We start from the raw sequence: 12,774 nt of genomic DNA, 5'->3' as shown, positions 1-12,774 counted from the left end.
GGCAAGGTTTGTGAGAGAACGTGATGGTCAGTCCAGGGAGAGATGCTAATGAGTTTGGCAGTGACTCAGTAAAGGAGAGGAAGTGATGGATTTCCAGAGGACAGCCAACCTTGTCCATATTATTTGTCTGAATGTGGAAGGAGAGGAGAGGTCGTCAAAAGGAATATCAAAAGTTGGGTCCTGTAGCACAGGTTTATAGTACCATTTGCTGGGGTAACAGAGACAGATCCCTGAGGCTTGATGGCCAGCCAATCTAGTCTGCTTAGCAAGTTCTAGGCCAATGACAGACTCTGTCTCAAAAAAGGATGGAAGGTGCTGGAGGACGACACCCAGGTTGAATTCTGGCCTCCACCTGCATGTGTTCAACCATGCACATTTACCTACATATACATGTCCACCCATGCACATATGAACATGCACACACACACACACACACACACTTCCCAACTTCTGCTACAAGTAACCAGGTGCATGGTTGTGACATTTGCTGAAGAGAGAAAAAAAAATGTAAAGAAAATAAAGTCAAATTGGAAAAATAAAGACATACTTGGTAGCAACATCTGCTTGTAATGACATATTTTCCTATTTACTTTTGGGATGTGAGATCCTCTTAGAATATTCCCATGCATGAAAAGGAATATCCCAGTCCAGGCTGTCACCTATGAATCTGTAAGCCTTGCCCTGCACAAATATTCCTGCCCCACGAAGGTGAATGAGGTTATCATACAGCCTAGGCTCCACTCCTGGGAGTGCCTGGCTCTGGGCTCAATGTGCCAGATTTTCCCAATAGCTTCTTCGGACCCATGCCCTACCTTCCATCCTTCTCTAAAGCCCAGACAGCTAACCCGAACTATGTCCCTCAATAATCAGGTCCTGGCTGGGATCCACCAATGGGAGTCCTTGGCAAGGAATCAAATGGAAGTTTGCTTATTTCTCTTGTGTGACAATTGAGCGACTGCTTTTACTGAAGGGCACGGTGCTCAGAGCTATTGCTCCTGTAAATGTTCAGAGAACCAGGTTGACTCTTTCTGTCCCTCAGACGTGGGTAGTAATGCTCCAGCCACTGTTTTCACTCAAGGGTCCTATAGTGTTTCTGGTGAGTTCCTCTAAAGGTATGTCACCCATACCTTTGCAAATGGCGCTTTCCCTTATCCTGTTCCCGGTTTCCCAGCATGTGCTCTGTTTCCTCCCAGGACCAGAACTAGTGTAGAATGTTTTTCCTAATTAGCATAAAGTCACAACTCCATTCACTTAACATAGGCCTGTGGTGCTCCTGCTGCCGCGGGGACTCATTCTGGTTCCTGTGACGGTGCTTTGTAGCAAGGGGTGCCCTAGACCTCGGGCACTCGTGATCCAGCCCCAAAGTCCAGCCTGCTTGGCTATTCAGTCTGACTCAGAGGCTGGCGTAAACAGGAAGAGGGAGAAAAGAGTGGTGGAGAGGACAAGGTCAGAGTTAGCAGACACTGTGGAGAAACCCTGTGGATCATCAGTATTACCATCCATCCAAGGAAGATGCCTTGGGGATTAGGAATTGACCCTTGGGAATGTCTGGGTTCAGGTAGAATGACAGATGACAGGTAACTCCACCAGGATGGACTTCTCTTCCTTAAGCCTCTCCTTTTCCTATCTAAGAACCCATACTCCCCCCCAAACACTCTTTAAATCGCATAAAACTTAATTTTATTTTATGCTCCAAAGGAATACAACAGAATATGTTATTTAAAGTCTCAAGTTATAAGACATTGTAAAAGCCATTGAGCTCTGCTCCCCTATGTTATAGAAATAGAGAAATAATTGTTTTTATTTTGTTCATGTGTTCACCCAACAGCTATTAAATGCTAGTCCTGGGCTGGAGAGATGGCTTAGTGGTTAAGCGCTTGCCTGTGAAGCCTAAGGACCCCGGGTTCGAGGCTCGGTTCCCCAGGTCCCATGTTAGCCAGATGCACAAGGGGGCACACGCGTCTGGAGTTCGTTTGCAGTGGCTGGAAGCCCTGGCACGCCCATTCTCTCTCTCTCCCTCTATCTGTCTTTCTCTCTGTGTCTGTCGCTCTCAAATAAATAAATTTTAAAAAAATTTAAAAAAAATGCTAGTCCTGCCCATAGATAAAGGAAGAGATATGGGGTATGCAAGGAATGGGGTGCATAAGCCGACTTGAAGCCGGAAAAGGGAAAGCACAGGTGGAACAGGAAAGGTGGGACCTGGCTGTCCCCTAACATGTCTCCTTACCTGAGCAGCTCCTGCTCTCGACTCATATCCGGGAGCACTTTGCATGCTGAGGCCATAAGTATAGAGAGGACCATGCTTCCAAATGTTTAACCCAGCTCAAGTTTGAAGGCCTCAGATCTTGGGCAACTGTGAAGAAAAGATAAGAGAGGGTGAGGAGTCTGTGAGCTTGCTCCCCAGTCCTTCCCACACTCAGGACCGAGGAGATTGTTAGTTAGAATGTGTGGCTGGGCTTTGTTGGAGTTGGCTCAACCGCTAAGCCATCTCTCCAGCCCCAAGTCACTGTTAAGGGAGGCTCTGGTGGCTCAAATTTATTGCTTCAATATCTTAACTTTTTTTTTTTTGGTTTTTCAAGGTAGGGTCTCACTCTAGTCCAGGCTGACCTGGAACTCCCTATGTAGTCTCAGAGTAGCCTTGAAGTCATGGCAATGCACCTACCTCTGCCTCCCAAGTGCTGGGATTAAAGGCGTGCACCACCATGCCTGGCTCTTAACATCTTTATGACAGAAAGCTGAAGTTTCTGAGCAGCATATATGGAATTAAGTTAAGATCATCACAGGTCCCCGTTACCCATAGAAATCGTTTTTTTTTATATATTTTTTCTGATTTATTTTTTATTTATTAATTAGAAAGAGAGAGAAGAGAGAGAATGGATATGCCAGGGCCTCTAGCTCCTACAAATGAACTCCAGACACTTGTGCCACCATGTGCATCTGGCTTATGTGGGACCTGGAGAATCGAACCTGGGTTCTTAGGCTTCTCAGGCAAGCGCCTTAACTGCTAAGCCATCTCTCCCACTCCTCCCATGGACATATTAAAAGTATCAACTCTTGTGCTGAGACGACAAACTGACAGAGGCAGGGCTGTCCGGGTCCTTGGTTTGCCTACCTGTCCCGTGGGGTCTCTAATTGCCCAGGTGCCTGGAATAAAATTTTATTCCTATAATTTGCTGGTTTTTTTTTCTGTACCAAGCTTTTGCTATTTGTACCAAAATGGTGGGGTCCCCCGACATTTTTCCTCTGCCCTCCCCACCCCACTATGATTAAATGGTTTTAATGAGGCCAGCAGAAAGCAGCTTGGGTAGAGATCCGCTTTCCCTGTCTTCTCTTCTTTTTACTCACCTACCTCCCTTCCTTTAGTGTTTGCTTTTTATTCCTTCCTACCCCTTTATTCAGGGTTTCATGAGGCTATCCACCCACTGCTTTGGACCTGGGACCCGAGCTGAAGCTCTCTGTGCCTCCTTCCAAAACCGTGAGCATAGAGATGAAAGCTTGGCCATGCTGGTTTGTCCGTGGGACGGACCTTCCGTGGGTCCATATGGAGCTGCCTAGGAAAAGGAAGGGTGGTATTGGGTTCCATGGCAGTGGCCCGGATCGGGGTAAAGAGGGGAAGCCCTGATGGAAGGAAGCAGAGGAGTGGCATCGTGCCTGTCACTGCGATGTCTTCAGCTCAGCCACTAGGAAATGCGCTTGAGCCCCGCGGTGAAGGGGCTTAGAACAAGCAAGCGCCCATCAAGTACAGCAGCGTGACACTAACTGAGAGCAACCCCCGGAGCCACACCAGCAGCGGCCCCGTTGGCGCTGGGCACGGGCAGCTGTGGCCGGAGCAGGAATACCGTACCTTCACAGGGTCACCTTTGACGTCCGCAGCAACCAGAGACCCGGCCCGGTGAGCCGCAGCAGGGGAGGGGGCCAGGCTGGCACCACGTGCCGGGTCGGTGCTCTGTGGCTGCTGCTGGCTGGCAGTGGGGTGATTGTTGGGCAAAGCCAGGATGCGGGAATAAAGCCGATGCGTGGATCTGCATGATTGGAGCTGCCAGAAGGACTTTAGGTAAATCCAAAGAAACCTCCGTTTGTGTGTCTTGCGAAGATTCCCTCTCGCTGCAGGCAGCTGCATTCGGGAGACGTGGGCCTCAGAGCTGACTGAGTTACAAAAACAATTTACAGAAGCTTTACATGGAAGCCTCGGCAACAGCCAATTTAAAACAAGACCAGATGTCAGCAAACGAGCCACATCAGGGAACAAAGACGGGAAGCAAGAGCACGGTGAAGGTGCGCACGGGGAAACCTAGTTCACCAAAGGTCTTTGCTTGGCCAGAAACCCTATCCTTTCAGAGCTTATGTCAAACTCCCAGTCAAGACCTGAACAAAATCCAGTTGTTCCGATGGCAATAGAATTTTGTTTTCCAATGTATTTTTTTAAATTTATTTTTATTTATTTATTTGACAGAGAAAGAGGGAGAGAGAGAGAGAGAGAGAGAGAATGGGCACGCCAGGGCCTCCAGCTACTGCAAATGAACTCCAGATGCGTGCGCCCCTTGGTGCATCTGGCTAATGTGGGTCCTGGGGAATCAAACCTGGGCCCTTTGTCTTTGCAGGCAAGTGCCTTAACTGCTAAGCCATCCCTCCACTGTATTCTTGTGCCCAAGCAGGAGGATCTTATACTACTCGGTGGTTAGAAAGCTACCGGAGTCACCAGCCTCTATTTAAAGGTTTTGTTTGAAAACGTCAATTGTTAGGTCTCAGTCTCCCATGGCACAAATAACCCTTAAAGGCAGCAGGCTAGATGCCAAACAGGGGTAAGAAGGCCGATGAGAAAGAAGGAAACGACCTTCGTTCATGGCCTGCGCTTGTGCCTGCCCTGCCCTCCACCCTGACCAGACACAAAGAGAACAGGTGCTATGGCGAGGAAACCTTGAGTGAGAAAATGACTGTGACCTACCCAAGGTCAAACTTAGATGCAGAGAACAGATGTAAATCCTCACTGAACAGCCCCCCCCCACACACACAGGTCTGGAATAATAACTCACCTGACTCCTTTTATAGGCATGAGAAGATCTGGAGCTCGTCCAGGTTTCAAAGCCTCACCTCCCATACCATCTGTCTCAGTGTGAAGGTTAAATGGGTTGACCGTCTCCGTTACACAAAGTCAGCGAATGTTGAGCATCTGGCAACTAAATACGAATGAAAAATAATAATAAGACGTGGTCCCTAACAAGGAGCACTGAGCATGATATTGAAGTGAGACCACCAAAAACACGTTCTTATTTGTTTTGTTTAATCCCTTCTTATTTTTTATAAGCCAAATTAAAATCATTCCATCCAACAGTACCAAAAGAAGGACAGGCACCAGATAGGTGTCGCTGGCATCTGGAATAAGAATATCTAGAGTTGACCAAAATCAGAGTGGGTCAAGGCCGCTTTGAGACAGTTGGGTCCTCCAACACCCTCATGCCCACATAGCTGCAGTCAGCTCCCCATTGCTGGGGCAAACATGCAACCAGACACAGCTTATGGGAGGAAAGAGGTTTATTTCTGACTTACAGAGCCTAAGGGAGCACCATGAACAGCAAAAGAAACAGGTTCCCGTTCATAGATCCCAGCAGAGATAAACCATGGCAGCAAACAAACACCATTACCAGCTAGCATGAGCGGCCAGAGCGCAGACTGTTCTGCACACCTTTTGGCTGGAATTCAGTCTCCATCTCCACACACTTTAGGACTGCTCTCCACGGTCCACCCCCAATGATAACCTCTTCCCCAGGAGGGCTCCATCCACCGGAGATTCCAAATTCAAGCCTGAGTCTATGGGGCCATATAGTCAAACTGCCACCCCGCTACAAAGCCCTAACCTCTTCTTCTAAAAGTTCCAAGGAAATGCTAACTGACCTGTGGTCCTCTTGAGCCCTATAGAAATGCGAAGCTGCTGTCATCAAATATCTCTTAAGAAGTTCCAGGATCCCCTAGAAGGTTCCAGAGAGAGCTACAATTTTTGCAAACAGAACAAAGAACAATGAGGTCAACAGGACTTAATAGGACATTTATAAGATAGTAGTAACTAGGGTTGGAGGTCATATGCTGATCAGCATATGCTGAGTTCTACAGAGACTACAAAGAGAAATAGAAGACATTCCATTTGTTAAGTAGCTCCTGTGTAACCAAATCTGTGCTCTTGTGTACAGTGAGTGCTCCTTCAGTATCTGGGGCGTTAGTTCTAGGACACCCTACAGACAACAAAGCCCTCAGATGCTCACACTCTGTTCATGAAATGAGGTAGCATTTGCATACAACCTGCACACAGCCTCCCACGAACTTTAAGTCAGCTCAGACTGCCAATCGTCATGATGCAATGGACATGTTCTATCAATAGTTGTTATACTGCTATCATTAGGAAATATGGAAGGGGGACAAAACCTGTTCTTGATTAGTGCATGTTCCAGTCTTCATGTGTGTTATATGTATGAGGTGTGTGTGTGTGTGTGTGTGTGTGTGTGTGTACAGATCCTCATGCTTATGTGGCAAGCATTGTACCAACTATGACATCTCTCCAGCCCCCATACTAACCATTGTTGGACAGATCCATGGATGCAGAAGCAGCAGGTTTGCAGACCAAGTGAGAACCTTATTTCATTCTCTACTAGCTCTCTAGATAGGTACTTTACTTCAGTTCTGTTCTACAGGAACAGACCCAAAGTTCAGACAGTGCAGGAAACTTATCCCTGGTGGATCCAGACAGTAAAAAGAACCAGGACTTGAACAGCAGATCTTGGAAGGCATCAAAGCCCAGGGCCGTTATGTTGCATATACACACACACGCACACACACACACACACACACACACACACACACACACACCCCTGTAGGTATTTTAACAAAGGCAGCATCTAGAACATTCTGGGTTCTGTTCTGAGTGCTTTGCAGATGTTGACTCATTTAGTACTGAATCAACCCTTGGAAACAAGCACTATCCCTCCCAGTTGGCAGATGAGGAACGTGGCCAGACAAGATCACATATCTGGTAACACAGTCTTCAGTCTTTCTCGCCCTCATCCTTCCATAGACCTGCTGGTGAGGTTTGGTTGTTTTTTTTGTTGTTGTTGTTGTTGTTGTTTTTTGAAGTGCATTGGATTGACTACCTCATTTGGAGAACATAGCTGTGAGTGGGGTGTGTCTAGGTATGGAAGGGCTCTGTAGGTCATGTGATATGGTGATTGAAGTCCAAGTGTGGGTTCTGGAGTCAAGCCTGTTTCTTACTTGAATGGCCATGAGTTAGTCATGCAGCCTCTTAGTGGCTCTTTTCTCATTTGTTAAAAATGATCCATGAAGCCGGGAGTGGTAGCACACACCTTTAATCCCAGTACTCAGGAAGCAGAGGTAGGAGGTACTCTGTGAGTTCAAGGCCACCCTGAGACTACATAGTGAATTCCAGGTCAGCCTGGGCTACAGTGAGACCCTACCTCGAAAACAACAACAACAAAAAAAAATGATCCATGGGCTGAAGGGATGGCTTAGCAGTTAAGGTGTTTGTCTGCAAAGCCAAAGAATGCAGGTTCAATTCCCTAGGACCCACATAAGCCAGATGCACAAGGGGTGCACACATATGGAGTTTGTTTGCAGTGGCTGGAGCCCTGGTGCATCCATTCTCTCTCTCTTTCTCCTTCTTTCTCTCTGTCAAATAAATAAATAAAAATAAAATATTTTTTAAAAAATGATACATAACCCGGCTGGGGAGATTGCTCAGTAGTTAAAGGCGCTTGCTTGAAAAGTCTGATGGCTAAGGCCCAATGCCCCAGGACCCATGTAAAGCCAGATGAATGAAGTGGTACATGTATTGGGAGTTCACCTGCAGTGACAAGAGGCCCTGGCATGCTTATAGGGTTATGATAGTGACCCCAGTAGAATGAGGAAGACAGCGCAGCTGCTGAGTGGAGGATGGATTTGATAAAGGAAGTGTTGAGTCTGATGAAATGGCCCAGATGAGAGGAGAAGGAGGTGATGGACTGACAGGAGTAGGTTACAGAAATATTTGGAAGAAGCATCTGCAAAAAAGTAAATCTTCTTTTCATTAAGCTTTCCAGAGGAAAAAAATATCCCAAAACCACACAGTACAGACACAAGAAGAAAGCCCAAGTCTTGAAATGACAAAGGGCAAAACGTGAAGCCCCCTAGGAATGATCACACAAGGACTGGTGCTTGATCTGAACTTTTCAGAAACATCGTGAGGACAGTGAACATATAAGATTACTGAGCAACTTGACCCCTTTGTGAAAGAAGTAGGCTGGAAGCTCTGAGACCCTCAACAGTACCATATCCTTCCTCGGTTCAGGATTCTTGTTTTTATTTTAAATATTTTATTTATTTATCTATTTGAGAATGAGAGAGAAAGAGGTAGACAGACACAGGAGAGAGATTGAGAGAGAGAGAATATGAGCATGCCAAGACCTCTAACCACTGCAAATGAAACCCAGATGCATGTGCCACCTTGTGCATTGGATTTTACTGGGAAGTCGAACCTGGGTCCTTTCGCTTTACCAGCAAGAGCCTTGAGTACTACCCCCAGCCCCAGGATTCTTATAGTAGAGCCTCAGGGACCTTGACCACAGGAAGCATAAATCTCATGAAAGACAGTGCCAATCTTTCCCACAAGTTGGAAGTTCTGTGCATTTGATCCCAACATTTAATAATCTATGTCAAAATACATTGAACTGGCAATATGATCATAGATTTATGAGGAGAGAGTGGGAAAGTTAAATGGAGAGTTTGGCTGAGGGTCCAATCGACCAGTGTCAGCTGTTGAGGTGTGTGAATACAGCCCTTCTTGGAAAACAAGAGAAGAAATATGTAGCAACTGAGCCAAGCAGCTTTAACTGTGTAGAGACGTCTCTGTGAAGAGCTGGAAGAACCCAGATGGAGATGTAGGAATGACCATGAGCATTTATTCTAATAGAGAGCTGGGGAGTTAGAAGACAATTATTCCTGAGATGAATCAGGCCCCAAGACAAAGGTAGGTGCCTCTATGTAGCTCCTGATGCTCAAATGAATGAACAAATGAAGGGGTGAATGAATGAATGAAGAGTCCATTAACACTCAGCTGAAGGCTCATCTGAGCCAAATGCATTCCTGTGTCAGGAACACTATTTTCTGTTCCCTCACCAGGAATTCTTTCACAGGTTTTCTCATGGCCAGGCTCCTGAATTAGTGTGTACCAGGAACTTTTCTGTTTCACCTGACATTATCGTTCCTGAAGAATGAATCACCATGTGGCACATTGCTTTTCTTTCTAGCTTACTTTGGTCTCATGTCGTGAGAGCTGACTTTTCCATTTGTGGAAAGCAATGTCCCAGAGTGTATCATCGTGTTGACCTGCCAAGCACCCAGCTTCAGTGAATGAATGCCACAAGTCGATAAACCAGGGTACTGCAGCATTGTAACTATGGTACAAAAGCCACCAGCTGGAATATGAGAAAATCAGACAAATAATTCATTCAATGTTTACTGTGTGAACTGACGAGTTAGACCAATTTGTTGTTGCTGTCCCCTAATTACCTGGGAGTTTCTCATACTGAATCATATGTACATTTATAAAACAAATACAAGAAATAATATGTTAGTGTCCATGAAGAAACGTATGCACATAACATCACTCACAACACATTCTCAGTGATAGGGCAAATACTATCCCTAATAGAGACATTCAACCAGAAGTATGAAATAAAGCAACTAATCATTTGTTGTCTCAATTTTAGATATAAAAATTGCTGCTTCCTTCTGGCTTTGCTAATTTGCCAAACAACTATTTGCGATCCGCAGCAACCTGGAAGATTTAAGTTGCACAGTGTATTCAAGCGCTCGTGTAAGGTATCAGTTACAGCTGCGATTCAGATCCAAAGGAAACCACAGCAAGAGGAACATTCCAGTGGCACCCAGAGAATCAACTGGATAACCACAGTAAGTCAGGTCATGGGAAAGAAATGAGGCCCCAGGCTGTCTCAGGGCCTTCTCCATCTTGCTCATGGCCTCTGGATGTGCAGACACAGCCCCGCAGATGGAGGTCCTAGGGACTCACAGTGCCGGATGAGCAGGGCCAGTGTGAGTTTGAACTGGTCTAAATGGTTCCCAGCAGAGACTAGGTGCCCGCGTTGCCCATTAAATAGTGCTTGATGGAAATGCTGACGGGCTTGGGGGGAACCTGCTGGTGCTCTCTGTATTGGTCAGCCTGTAATTCTGTCAAGAACATCCTCAGGAGGAGCTTGGCAAACTGACTGCTCAGCAACCTCCAGCCCTCAGCCTCTGTAACTGCTCTCTGAAGTGTTTTGCAGGGAGCAGACCTGCTCACCTGCATCTGCGTTTCAATGCGCTAATTACCCTGTATTTCCTAAATTTCTCATTCACAATTCTTCTCTTATCTCGAGGCAGATCAGGGTAAAATTGAAAGTCAAAAAGGGCAGAGAATCACTTCTCAGCCTGTTGGCTAAGATCAAGTGTGCAAAGGACAGGGGCATGTGGCTACCTCAGTTTGACATGGCTTCTCTTTTCTCTTGCTGGAAGTGGAAGTGGGCAGAAAGACAGGGAAGTTCATCTCCTGCCCATGCTGGGCAAGCAAAGAAGTTTCTTGCAAATGGCCAAAGATCTGGAAAATATGAGGGTCTTTGGATGAGGGAATAACCTGCTTGGTCTTCATGCCTTGTTGAAGTGGATGCCATCTAGTGAGATAAGCCACCCCTGAGTGCCGATGCTCACCGACTCCATGGCATGTGGCTCCAAAGTGGAGCAGAAGTAACCAGCATTGTCCAAACCTCAACCAGTCTTGACTTTATGATCTACCCATGGGACACCCCTTGGCGGATGAGTCTGACATACTATTCATGACAGTGTTTTGTAAAGTACTTTAATCTTAAGTTATTCTCAAGTTCAGAACTTCACAATCTTACTTTGATAAAGCTGCTTCTACTCATGTGGGAATTAATTAGAATGAACTGATTTTCTTCATGCACACAAACATATACACCAACACAGCTATTTTTCTGTTCTGTAATCTTGCCAAACAAAAATAGCTTTCAACGTAGAGAGGTTACCAACTGTCATGGATAGATAGAATTAGACAAGTGTGGGTGGATATCAGCTCATAACACTCTTCCTATCATGACTGACGACTTTGGCACTGATACTAGAATCAAAGATTATTGATTAGTAAGTATTAATACTTGAATCTAGGACCACAAGGATCCTAGAGGATCCTTGAAAGTAAAGTTCATAGGAGTCTGGCATCTGGTAATGTTGAGTTAAATTTGTTAGACAAACTTTCTTGAAGATAATAAATATGAAAGCTAAACAAATTATTTTCAAAAAAAAAAAAAAACTGTTTGAAAGCAACCGAAAGTAAGTGGTACTCAAGGAGACTTAACTTAATTGAAGAAAACCTGAGACACCTCAAAAGAGATATAAATGAATTGAAGGTGAGTTAACAAATGGAAGAGCTCAATAACCAACTGATTAAACTTAATGAGGACTTGATCAAATCCAAGAATGAATTCCAGGAAACATCAAGAAAATAAGAGCTCGAACTGAAATCGTTCCTCAAAGAAGAGATGGCCACAATGCAAAATAACACAATAGAAAGCAAAAATCAAATAGAGCTTATAAAAACCTCTCTAGAACCCCTCTCTAACAGAGTCACTCATGTGGAAGAAAGAACCTCTGGCCTGGAAGACAAGACAGAAGAAATTGATTGGAAGACAAAAAATTTTGCTAGGTTCAAAAAATCAAGTGAACAGAATATGATGTAAGTGTGGCATACCCTAAAATGACCAAACATCTGGATCATGGGTATACCAGAAGGAGAGGAAATTGAGGCCAGAGGCATAAGGAACATATTCAAAAAAATTATTGAAGAAAAATTTCCCAGTCTCTCAAAAGAGAGGCTCATCCAGATACAAGAAGACCATAGAACAAACAAGCAAAAAACTTTTAAGGATTAGAAAAATCTTTTAACTGATAATAGTAACATAGCATACCAAAACCTATAGTTTACAACTCAATTAATGGTTTGAGGAAAATGCATTGTTCTATTTCTGTTAGAAAAAGATAATAGTCTCAACAGGAATAACCTAAGCTTGAACCTTAAGAAGCTAAAAAGGAGAGCAAACTAAGCTCAAAATAAAACAGTAATAAAGATATGAACAAGGACTTCCGGTTAAGATGGTGGCATAGGTCCCACACCAAAGCAGCCTAAGGAGGAAAAAGCCCCCCAAAAAACCTCAGCAAAATACACACTTTTACTAAAAAGTGAGGTGTATAGGAAATTGAAATGGCAGCAGAGAAGTAGGAGAGATCCAGAGCACCCAGAACACGCACTGGCCAGCAGAAGCAGTTCCAACAGGTCAACTAATTGTGGCAGTGGCGGCCGTGGCACACCAGAAAGCCACCAGGCTCGGCTTGAGCCTCAGGAAAAGCCAGGCGAGGGGAGTTTCCACCCACACCGGAGCTCTCCGAAAACTCAAGAAATGTGAAGGGAGAGTGTCACTGAACAATCAACGGAGGAGCAGATCACAGGGTAGAAGAACATGGAGAACAGCGAGAGAACTAGAGCAGCATCGGCAGCCTCCCCTCCCCCAGTGCCAGCGCCCAGCTCCAGCAAACAGAGCAGCGGTCCCGGGACCCGGCCACGCCAACTTGAACCAACAGCAGGACCCAAGCAGGAGCAGAGGTAACTGGGATTACACCAGCGAAGGGTCTCACCTGGTCACAAGCTGCCTTGGAACCCTCAATAGA

The 12,774-nt window shown here is 45.4% G+C and overlaps 1 pseudogene; it reads right to left on the bottom strand.

The window, feature by feature from the left end:
* Positions 1-3,715: 3,715 nt before the first annotated feature.
* The window catches only part of LOC101596580, a 65,735-nt pseudogene continuing 56,676 nt past the window's right edge, over positions 3,716-12,774 (bottom strand).

Source organism: Jaculus jaculus, chromosome 16, assembly GCF_020740685.1.
Source record: "Jaculus jaculus isolate mJacJac1 chromosome 16, mJacJac1.mat.Y.cur, whole genome shotgun sequence".
Lineage (NCBI taxonomy): Eukaryota > Metazoa > Chordata > Mammalia > Rodentia > Dipodidae > Jaculus > Jaculus jaculus.
This window is presented reverse-complemented; position numbering and strand designations above follow the sequence as displayed.